At 43.0% G+C, this 12,527-nt stretch overlaps 1 protein-coding gene across 1 annotated transcript in view; it reads left to right on the top strand.

The window, feature by feature from the left end:
• FGFRL1 (fibroblast growth factor receptor like 1) overlaps nt 1-12,527 on the top strand; it is a 179,037-nt gene that overhangs the window by 75,469 nt on the left and 91,041 nt on the right. The window lies entirely within an intron of this gene.

Raw genomic sequence — 12,527 nt, 5'->3', positions numbered from 1 at the left:
GAGCTCAGGATCAAAAGGTGGAGCATTTTGCTCAGCCCTACCAATGATTACAGCTTCTTATCAAGATAAATACCACACGACAAATTCATTGGCCAACCACTCCACGCCAACACTGCTCCTGCTGTACCTTCTGGAGGTAAAGCTGAGGTCGTTGGCTGAGTCTGAGCTCCTGACAGTAAACTGTGAGCCTAAGTGCATCTAGTCTCTCTTGTCTTTTGCCCTTGCACCTTTCTTTATATCATGGCCATAAATGACGACCTTTCTTACGCTGCCTTTTCTGCCTAGTTACCAACTAATCCTTTACTGTATGTAAAACAATGCCCTGGTTCTCCCTTCAGAAGTGAATTTTGTCTTTTGTCAAATAGTCAAATCCACTATTAAATAAAAAATGTTTTTAACAGCCCTTTATTTGTTAGTATTTGATGGCGGTTCTTTGATCCCTGAAGGGGTGTGCAGTGCTGTTTGTGATATATAGCAAATTGATTTTACACATTTTCATCTTTTATCAATGAGTCTTCCAATGGGGTTTTACTGGAATCAGATTGGAGATTACCATGGCACGGCCGTTGGGAAGGGCTTGGAATTTAAATGCAATAAAGATTAGGGGATTAGTGACTGATTAGGAAAGTGCTGATTTATCCAGCCACAGGTACAGCAAGGGGTCTTGCGTGTCTGCTTTTTTCTGACCTTGGGTTTTGACCTCTTGACTCCTCACTTAGAAATGCCAGCATGCAGCACAGAAGTGATTTCTGATGTGGCTTCTCTCAAGAACAAGTTCAAGTCATTGCAACAGTAAAACGTCCTATTTCTCTGAACAGAGAAGCTCAGAAATCTTTATGCGAGTGGACACTTTCCTCTGATGTGCATCGACCAGGACAGGCTGAGCAGACAGACTGTGGCAACGCTTTAATCTGCAGTCAGGAATTCCTGCTGACAGCTGATGCGATGTGCGTGTGTTGGTACACGCACGCATGCGATGGGGGATAAAGCAGCTATGTAACCACGCGGCGAGACAATATTTCTCCGTGCAGAGCTTTTCCTAGATAGCTGTTACGCTCTCCAGGTTTCTCCCCCTGCACACACTTGCAGGAGGGTAGCGGGACTGTACATTACCAGACTGTGAGGTAATAGGAGTGCACATTAATTGATATTCCAGTGTAGCTCTATCTACCTGATGGATACGACGTTACATACCAGTGCGCAGCCCGCCAGTGGAATGACGTCATTTGAAATTACAGAGCAATCGATGTCAGCAAAACTCCCGTACGCTCTGTAGCTGCTGAAGTTTGGGCAGCTCAAATAAAGCAACCGCACTGACAGTCACAGGCTGTGCTAATAACAGGGGGTTGGTAGTTTGCTTGTGTATCAGATAATAATTGGCACCATCTTTCTACTCATGCAGATTTATAATGATAAAAGGCACACGATATGAGATCTTCAGCAAAGGAGAAATATTTACAAATCCTTTGGATAGTTTGTGGGATTTAAATGGATTTATATTTTAAATATTTATTTTTAGTGTTTCAATTTAGGCAGAATATACCGACTGTTAGGTGCTGTTTTGGTAATACCATTCATCCTGAGACATGCCACACCGGTGTGCAATAGAGGTATAGGAAAAATACCTTCCCCCAGATGAAGTGAAGCAGCTTTTGAGCAGCAAGGGGTGCAGCAGAGCTTCAGACGTACCAGATGAAATGCACTGCTTCTGTCTGATCTTAGAAGCTGAACAGTCCCAGGACTGTCCAGAAAAGCACCTGGCAATCCTAGGCACAAACCATGGCAGTGCAATCGGATATAGTAAGCCTAAAAGAACAAGTCTTTACTATCTCCTACTAGAAAAACTAATAAAGGCCACTTAAGAGTGCACTAACCCTGTTGTTGTGAGCAAGCCAGCGTGTAGCAAAGGAGGAGCAGAGGAAGTGAATCTGTTTGAAGCTGTCCCAGTTGCAGGCAGGCTGCAGAAATCTGAACTAGCCTCTGTCCAAGGCACCAGCTGAGCCCTCAGACTGTGCCAATGATAATTCGAGTTTTCAGAGCCAGAAGGTTGCTTGTGCATGGATTTGTGCAGGCATCATCTCATGTTTTAACACTGTGCTGTGGCACCAAACCAGGGACGATCCATTTGAGGAAAATGTAACTACTTTTCTTTGGGTATAGCCTGGAGCTGAGGCTGTTTCCTATACGAAATCTGACAATATAATATTCTGCAGGTATGAAGGTTTCATACATTAAGAAGTCTTGGCTCCTGCCAATACTATCAGGTATCGTGTCATTTTACATCAGGTAGTGTGTGCTTCAGCGTCTGGGGAACAGGAACCAGATGTGAATGCTATAAGAATTCAGTGATGGTTTCCTTGTTTTCATATGCAGGAGACTTGGCGTCTCTTGAGTTTAAGTGTAAGTTTTCACTGAATCAACCTTGTGAACACTTTCTTTTAAAATGCATTTAAGTATTTTCTCCTTCTGGAAGAGGTGTACAGGTGTGCCTAAGTTAGCTTGTAGAATGGCACGACAGGAACAAATCTTTAAAGTGAAATATTTGGTGCTGAGGAGGCGATGTTCACACTATAGGCATTTTGGGAGTTTATTCTGGATTAGTTCCAGTCTGGTTGTGTAGATTGAGTGCTCGTTAATGGAAATCCAAGAGCACAGCTTCTGCTTTTGTTTTACTGGGGACCCAGATAGCAATTGCTGGCTGTTTCTGCATTAGCAGCTGGTGGGAATCGGTAAGATCGGATCTGTAAAGCAAAGCATTTGGTGCTGAGGACCTGACACCCTCATTTCAGAGCGGTGTTTCAATTCAGAATAGCCCTAATCTGGTCCTGTGAACTAAATGCCCATCTGAACTGGACCACTCCTTGCAGCTCAATTTCATATAAAAGCAACTCAGTTCATGTGCACCAAAACTGTTTCATGATGTATAGTATAATTGGGAGGGATGATCAAAATATTCACTTTAAAGCACACTCCTGGTCCAAACTAAAACACTTATGTAGGCACACATAAGTTAGACCCTTATGATGACAGTTTAATTTCAAGAGAGCTGAATCAAGCGCTTCCATCACATCTACCATGAACTGGAAGTTTTGGTAGGGCAACGGTGAATGGTTTCAGGCAGAATTTTAAAATGCTGCTGTCTTAGAAGGTGGAAAGTCAGCTCTGGTTTGCATTTTTCTTTTGGAGCAAGGTGAGGGGTTATATATATATATATATTTGCCCTTGTGATTTATTAATGTATTTTAATTTATTTCTGTCCCAAATCAAATCTGTTTTTATATTTTAGTGATACAGCAACCCGTTAAAAAAAGATTACCATTGCTTAATCAATATACTTTTAAAATCCTGACTTTTTTGTTTTTTATGTGTTTCATTTTAAATTGCCAAAAGATTTCTCAAACTGAAAAAGGGAATATTGAAAGAGAAAACCGGACAAAGTCCTGCTTCTTGACAAAAATGTCATTTTCTGATAGAAAAACATTTCTGCAAAACACTCCATACCAAGTCTGCCCTGCAGCCATTCAGCTAGAAGTGCTTTCTGTTTTAGAGAAGCCTCTGAAAATATCTTCAGTTCTTAAATACCATGGTGTTTATCTCTTTGTGGTCACCAACAAACAGTTGTTACCGCGTTTTTGTGGTGACCAAACTTAGAAGCCCCCAGTGACGAGGGCAGAGCAAAGAGAGGATGAGATCAGCCTTGCCATGTAGGGCACTGCCACTGATTTCCCAACAGCAGAAGGCTTATGGATATTTTGGCAGTGTCTCCTGTTTGAGAGTGAGTGTTCAAGATGTTTGTTTTTTTCTTTTTTTTCTGAGCCCTTAATGCCCTAGTTGCACCTTTTCCATCTTGGGTATTGGGGAAAAGCCAGTAGAAACCAGCATTGGATGGAAGAGCATAAAGTCTTCTCGAATGTCATCCTTTAGAGAGAAATTTGTTAAAAAAGATTTTAAAGAATATTTTGAGGAAAACCGAGTTCTTAGATACAAATGAAAAAGGCCCCTGTGTCGGTGTATGGTCAAAGGCTCACCGCTATGGACTAGCAGGAAGGCAAACCAACTATTTAAAGATCTTCGCTCACATCGTTCCCGAATATGGCACAGAGTCAACCATCGTGGTTTCTGTTTCCCTGCAGACATAAACAATGACACTTATAATTTCCTGCTTGTGCAGCTCTCACACAAACGTCTGTCTATAAGGGAAATGGCTAATTACTTATTAAACCTTGTACTGTGCTTAGACTGGGTTAAATATTGACTATGAAAGTTCAAGGGGAATCTGTGTCACCAAACGTGAACTTGGGCATCCTATTTTCTAGGAGCTGTTCAAATAAAATGATTAGGTGACAGGACACTGCACGTAGGCAGTGGGGACAAAAAAAGGAGCAGATATTGGCTCAGAAGTAAATGCCTGTCTTTGAAGCCTTGGGCAACTTGTAGCTCAAAGGGGAGTTTTGTTACAAAATAAGTGAATTAAACTGAGATTTGCAGAGTGTCTAGTTTGTTTTGCTGAAAGTCTTGGAGACGGTGGGCGATTTGGCTGGGAAATCCACTGGGCTCGTGAAGCAGGATTTGCATGGTTGGGAAGCAGTTGGAAGGGCAGAGTACAATAGCATTTATGATAAAATTGGGGTAGCTTAACCCCAGAAGCTAATTCAGGGCTGCCTGACTGGATTGTTTCCCAGAGATTATGGGAAGCAAACAGATGCCTTATGTTGGTAGGAATGGTCCCTGTGTGACTTGTGGTGGAGATGCTGTGGGTTTGGGTTAGGTTTGGAGAGAGCAGGTTGGGCCTAGGGGGCAGGATTTTCAGTCGGGTTCTGGATCGTCCTAACTCCCTCAAGCCAGAGGATTTCTAGCTTTCCTCCAGAATTAGGCAGTTTGTCCTTCCTGGAAACAAGCCTTAAAAAGCCTTTTAATTTCAGAACCTTGAAAATATGTTTTAATGCCATTTCTTTTGAAAAAGCAAATGAGGAATGCCATTATTCAGATGGGCTTGCCTTCTTGAATGGGAATGAAAAAGGTAGATTGTGGGGGTACGTGTGCCAACACACCTTTGTTGTACTTTTCTCTAACAAAAGTTTTCTAGTTATCCATTGAACTGCATACCTGAACTGCGCCATCAGTATAATTTTAGCCTTAGAATAGAACTATTAGTCCTCTCTTTTGGCCCATGCGAAGCCCACTGGCAGCACTTAAGAAATAATAAATAATATCTTTCCTTCCACACTAGAAGAGAAACCTTCTAGCATATGAAGTCTGTTTCTTCAAAAGTAATTTGAAGTAATCCTAACTCTCCTCTGCGTTTGCTACCTCAAAACCTAAGGGATGAAGTTACTATTTTTTGCTGCTGAAAAAATATTCAGCAACACTTGAAATTGAATGTCACCCATGCACATATAATTTAATAAGATGGTAATTTAATGTTAAATAAATAGCAACTGATTATTGAAAACATATGCTCAAAGGATTTAAAAACCATGTAAGAGATATGTATCTCATCTACTGTTGTTGAACTGCAATAAATCTATGCAATAATCAAGTGCCAATTGTTTAACATACAATAACTATTTTATTAAATCTCAGTGAAATGTGTATGCGGGGCACTTAATTAAATGGAACATGTTCCCAAATATTCTATTTTTCTTATTTTTGGAACATCTAGAGTAGAAAATTTACTGGCAGCCTTCACCCAAGGGGCTAGTTATTACTCATGTAAAAATATGGCAAGCACTTCTTGTGCTATCAATAAACATCCATTTCATCAGGAAAGCAGCTCCTGCCACAGAGGTAGGGAAGAAAGAGAAAATATGTCACTTTACTTGCAGTAAAATGAATCCACAAAACTGTTTTCTCCATCACGTTGTTGGGCTCAGCTGTGCAGTCAAAGCCTAGAACTTGCTCCTTCAAGCAGTCTGCTATTCCCAGAGCTAAGCCTGACCAGTCATCGGGGCTGGTCAGCAAATACTTGTGGTGTTTTTGTGTTCCTCTCTGAGAGTCTTTGTTCTACAGAGATGCTGTTGTTTTTTTCTTTAATCTTTTGATTGTTTTTGATAAGCATTGTTTTTGTCTGTGGGCGCCTATGTTTTCAAGCCAAGAAGGACCCATTAGCTCATCTAATCTGATCTCCTCATGTCACATACCAAAGCATTTGGCCCAGTTACCCCGACGCTGACCCCTACTTTACTTGCTAATGCATACCTTTTGGAAATGCAGACCGTTCTGTTTTGAAAATATGAAAAGATGTTGGATTCACCAGTCCTTTGAACTGCTTATTCCAATAGTTAATGGTATACATGGGCAAAACATTCATCCTTTTATCTCTGTCAAAAAGCATTTTTATCAGTTCTGCTCTCCACGTAATGGCTTCCCACTGTGCCGAGAGCCAAGAGTTCCTCTCTTTGAGGAACACCTACTCATGTTAATTGAAACTCTTGCCATCATTGCTTTGTAAGCCCTTCCCTGTGGGAATTGTTCTTTGGTAGGTTTTTATCCAGCCCCCAGCATAGCGAGGCCTCTATCCATTGATCCATCATTACAGTTTGAATGCCAACACAAATAATGGTAATAATGATGTGCAGAGAGCATAAGTGTATAATCCTCATGTTAGTCTTGCAGAGAGGGTTAAACTATTGTAGTAAGGGTTAAACTCCTAATGTAAGCAGGAGTTGTCCAGCCCAGCTTTCTGGCAATGGATATCCCAAGTTAACCAAATCTGGAAGCAAGTTTAAAACCTGGCTTTTAGATGGTACTTTCCAGCCATCCATGTTCCTGCTGAAGCATGGGAGAGGTGAAACAAATCAACTTTGGTGTGAACCATCCTTGTATTAAGGACTCCAGAGGATCAGGTTTTATAGTGATGACTATGATGAAGGCCAAATGTTGCCTCACGTGTTGGTGTAAGAGATTGTGTTCACATGGAACAAGTGGTTTGGTTAGCGGCCGTTGTCCAACTCCATCTCAGTGTCATAATGAAAAATTTCTCTGCTTTGCTGTATTCTCCTAGTAGGACACCCGTTGTCTGTGATACCCCAGTCCCTGATGTTAACTCCTTGCATGCGTTGATGGGTTGTTTGGGTGCTTCATGGTAAATGACTTTTTGCTAATTTGCTAACACAGCACTTCAAAAGAAATCTTATCTTCATGGAAAGTGAATGTGTTTGGTATTAAATAATAAAATATACATAACCCGTGGGGCTCTTAAAACTTATTTAACTTCTTCATAAACTTTACAATACAGTATGTGGATATTATAAATTACTTTCCATTCCAAGAAACTGTCCGGGCTGGTTGACCTTCCTTGGAATTTCCTCTTTGTAATTATGTTTAATGTGTTAATAAAGTTCACTTTGAACTGTATCATGGCAAATGGTCTCACAGGACGTGGGTCAGTGCTAGTGTGTTCACCATATGTGAAGCTTGACGTTAGCGTGCAGTTTAGTTGAAGGAATAACAAGGCTAAGTCCAAACAATTGTAGAAGCAGTATCTCCTCCCCAGGTTAGCAGTAAAAGGGGTTCATGGAAAGTTAGGAATGTGGAGTGGGAAATCATTTAGCTTTCACTGCTAGGTGTTACTAAATTATAGCTCTAGGTTCAAGTCACTATCAAAACACCATATATCTAGAGGGTTTTCACACAGAGCTATAAATCATGTTTACTACATGTATGAGTTGAACGAGTGCATGAACTTTGCAATGCAGTCCAGGAAAATATAATTACATGTGTGTGTGTTTTTGACTGTGAGAAATATGGACAGGAAGCTCCAGGCTATTCCACTGTTGTGTCTTAAATACACTTCTAGAAATTGTTTTTGCTGCTTCCCGGAAATAGCTGTTGGCTAAAGCAAAGAAGTCTTCTTGGGTTTTACATAACTCCTTTTGCCAAGAAGTGGCAACCACCAGCCCTTCCAAGGCACTGGGGGGGAGAACAGGAATGCTTGTAAAGCAGCGTCAGCAGCAGAGGAGCAAGTGGGGCTTTTCTGCGGTATAGGATAGTGGAGAGCAGTATCGCAGGATATAAATTGAAAATTGCCCAGCTGTTCAGTAAGACAGGTGTAGGATCTGTCTTTTATATAATGGAACAGAATGGAGATTCCAGTTGCTTGTATTCGTAAATGAGGCAAATAAATCTGCACACTTGTCTGCATGTATATGAGCAGAAATATTTAAAACAAATGAGGTGATTGCGGCATTTCCTTGTTAATGTTTCACTGGGCTTATATGATCTTAAACAGAAAACTTGGCATCTGGCTGGGATTGTTGGTTTCTTTCTGGGTGTACTTATATGTATTTGCGGATGGGGAAACTACAAGCAAGAAACTAACTTGGTGGAAAATGTAGGGTCTGGATTGTTTAAATTATATTTTAAGCCTGATTGCACCCTGGCCCTTGGAACTCCAGGCATGATCCCTTCTAGTAACTAAAATGATTTGAATGTTATGGGGCAAAGTTATATTTAGTTTGTATTTGGAGAAAGAATAACAACCAGGCGCGGGGGAGGCAGCTGCATTCTCGTCACTTCTTCCCAAGTCACATCCACGGATGTCAAACCCCACCCTTCCCCCTTGGCCGAAATATTAAGAAATGATTCTCTCGAACTATTGGGTTGAGGACAAGGGGGACTGAAGAAAACCTGCCCCCCCTGGGTTTGTGTCGAGATAGGGTTTAATTTATCGTAATAGCTCCTTTCTGTTCGCACAGGCTGTGAAGTCAGCTGCACCCTCTCCAGCGTGGTGTGGCTTAAAAGGCTGTTTCTCAGCAGCGCCCTGTGGCCGTAGAGAGCTGCCTTTGCGTAATGGAAAATTGCAAGAGTGGAAGCAAGAAACGGTGGTTGTTTTCTTTCCCCACCATTGCCCCCTCCCCTCCTAACTATAAAAATGTGTAAAAATCTGTGTCACTAATTTTGGTGGAATATCTACCTGGGGCCTTGGTTTTGGCCCCTTCTCCCATATCTCATGGCAAAATGCTGTAGGAAGTTTTCTCTGTCTCCAGGAGCATCAGAGGTTGCAGATTCTCAGCACTTAAAAAGGCTGCTTTTTCAAGAATCACTGCCTAATGGCTAAGAAATCAGGGGGATTCATGCCCAGGGCCAGAGAGCACTGCTCTCTCCTGCTCTGTCTTGAAAGGATCCAGTCTGGAGCTGTGGCCCATGGGTGCAAGCACATGGCAATTCACAGAATCCCCCACATAGCCAGAAAGATGGTATATATCAGCATTAAAAAATTTGTGTTGGTAGATATATGAATTCACAATTTTAACAATCATCTATCTGGTTTAACAAAATTATTTCAGGTTTCAAAACAATCCCTTATGGTGTTGCTATCCAGCTCTTGTGGTGTTGCCCTAATGCATAACCCACAAACAAGGCAAGAGCAGCAGCACAGCAAGTAGCTATAGGGTATTGCTCTCAAAATACATTAGATCATTTCTGTTAACGTACAGCACAAAGCTGGAGTCTAGGACGGCCGAGATTGTGACACTGGCTGCTTGAGGAGTAATTGTGTCTGCTTTTTAATGCTGCATTAGAGCACAGGACAGAAGCCGGCAGTGGCAAGGGATGGGAAGCCAGCAGCAGCCAGGGTTCAGCCTGTTTTTACCTCGCTGGCAGCTGTAGGTGAAGCAGCAGGTGCTTTCGTGGGATTTTGCCTTTCTAAGCAGCTGTAGAAATGTATCCAGCCTGCAGGGCCGCGGGCTGTGCCCTGGGCTCTGCTCCCGTGCCGCAACACTCAGCTGTGAGCGCACGCATGCCCCAGCCCCGCAGGAGGCAGCCGCCAAGGGACACCCCCAAATCAAGGCCTTGGGAGAGCTGGCAGCTATTGGGTACTCTGCTCTCATGGCCACCCCACTGGCATGTTACGGGACAGTTCTGCAAGGTGGGGAGCTCCCTTCAGTACCAGTGATGCACATAAGAAATTGGGGTGCTCAGCATCTTTTTACTACAACTTTTTGTTCTGTTCATGTAGTAGAAGATAGAACTGCCATAGAGAAGCCCTGGCAATTAAACTCCAGAGGAACCTGAGGGGTTCTGGGCAGCTTAATGCATAGATTCAGAGGGCGAATATGTTTCTATCTGGATAGTGTGGGATTTCCGCGGTGTGCCATGCAAGGCAGCTCTGTGTCAGCAGCACCCACTGCACAGGGGATGTTGCCAAAGGGCCTTTTTGCAAAACACACTTCCCCCTTTCCACCGCCTCCCCTCCAAATACTGACAGCGCAGAGTGGCGAGATGTGCCAAAGTGTATCTTGACTTGAAAAGCACTCATCCGTCACTGTTGCAGTCCCAAGGCAGGGCTGTACAGATATGTAGTGAAATAAGACCCAGTGGATGCCTGTACATTAGAAAGAGAGACAGAGATCCGTGATGATATCAACATTTTATTCTTGCTGTAGCCATCTACAGGAGGTCCAGCTATCGTTGGCTTGCCAGGGCCTCTGAAGCCTCTGGCTTATGCGAAGGCACTGATTCCAGAGAGAGAGTAGTGCTTGCACAGAAAGTTATTAACACAAAGATGATAGGTAATAAAATGGGAATATTTACAGCACCAAATGAACAGAAGCAAGGTTTTAACATCTATGTCCTGAGGCTGTACCTCATTGAGAAGTGCATGCAGCTGTATCTGGCAAAATTCAGAGCAGGAAAAAGAGCGGGGGGAAGTCTTTATTCCTCATCCCAAGAAAGTCGCTGGAGGGGCTAATGAAGGGCTGCAGAGGACCGTGCTAGTGTTTTTCTTCTCAGGCTGAAAGGCTTCAAGAAACGCACCCTTTTCTAAATGTCATAAAGGTCTGCGAATAGATCCTGTGACAGAGAGCGATCCAACAATTCCTCAGAACGAAAGGTCAATCAAAGGAAAATGGCATTTAGGAGGACCAAGCTTACCGCTGACCCAAACATGTGACCGATCCAGAGGCAACTCTGGTGCCATCAGGAGAGCCGCTTGTGCAGCCTGCCCCAACGAGGCACATGACGTGATTGGGAAACTATCTGATTCCTCCAGGTCTCAAAATTCATCAGGAGTCAACCTGAATGTCGGAAGGAAAGGGATTTTGAAGGAGCTACAGCAAGTTTCCAAGTTGGGAGGAGGGTGCTCTCTCTCCACTGTCCCTGCTTGCCCTGCACCGAACATTTTTCCCCAGCACTAATTATAGATCTGTTTTTGCCATTTGAATATGCATGGAGTAGTATCCTGGCTCACAAGTAGATTGCAATGAAGCTACTCTTAAAGTTTGACATGGTCTGGTAGGGCTTTAGGTCAGAAAGGACCTCTCCAAGGGCCAACCCAGAATTTCAACAAGGCCGTGGACTTGTCTGGACATTTCTGCTCCTTTGCGCTGAGTGAGATGCTGCACCATGTAGGAAGAAGTAGCAGAATTTGGGGCTGGATCCTCACCTGGTGTTGGTGAATTCTGCTTTATCAAAGCAAACACACACAACCCCTCCTGATGGGTGGATTTCCTCTTTAAAAGATTCAGCAACGTGACTTGTGTCAGATCAGCATTCAAAGGATCTTGGGGTTATCTCTCCATCCATAGAGCTGGTTGGAGATCTCCCAAGGTGAAGAACATTAACAATGTGGTTTGCAGTGCTTAGAAATATCTGGACAGGCAAGATTTCTCATGGTGTTTTGCCAGTTCCCTTGGAGTCTGCGAGGGCACTATCACCCCTGAGACACTGTCCCACAGGTGTCTGCAGAAGCTGTGCAGGGATGGGTGTTATCTTTACCAGGGACTGACTTTTTCAGAATAAGTGCTCTCAGGATCCCCACTTTGGGTCTTCAGCAGTTCATCAGAATCTGAGTGTGTCTAAGACCCACTGGTTTAACCAAGCTCTTAGTTAAACTAATTAATGAGTTTCAAGCTAGTTCATGACTCTTTTCTCGGCTTGAGCAGCACTTCTGTTCACCAGCAAAGCTGCAAAATTAATGGGTGTGATTCAACATGAGTAACTGCGACAGCAGCTCTGTAGTCATTCATGAGCTGAACTGTATGTACTGCCTTAGTCATGCTAGGGAAAATTCAGGCAGACATTGGAATAATAGGAATTAGTCATGAGGAAGCGCAAATACGAGCTCTGTAGCTTATCCCATGTGGGTCCAATCCTGCAGAACACTAAGAACAGGAATAAAATATGAGGGAACAGTTCCAAATCCCACAAACATCTTGTGGGTTTTGGGTGCAACTCAGCATCAGCAATCCTTAGCAAAACATTTTGTCCTTATGCAAGAGCAGGGCACTTATTATCACGCCCATTAATAGACTATTCTGGGAAGAGCGTTGCTATTGCAGTTTGTGTGGGGAACTTGTGCAATTAATGAAAAGGCAGAAAAGGCAGATGCAGGAAAAAGACTCTCTGCTTCAACTTTTCAGAGCCTTGGGAAGAAATTTCAGTTCGAATTCAGCTATGGGACCATTCCCACTGTTGGAGTCTTTATCACTTCTTCTTTCTGAGTGTTGGCGTGTCCAAGTGCATCCTGTTATCATGAGGCAAACAGTGTGTTCACTCTGTGGCATTCCAGGGACACTCTGTTTTGCATG

Source organism: Platalea leucorodia (genome assembly GCF_965183815.1).
Source record: "Platalea leucorodia genome assembly, chromosome: 6".
NCBI classification, from domain to species: Eukaryota; Metazoa; Chordata; class Aves; order Pelecaniformes; family Threskiornithidae; genus Platalea; species Platalea leucorodia.
The sequence above is the reverse complement of the archived record's forward strand: the minus strand, read 5'-3'. Positions and strand labels throughout refer to the sequence as shown.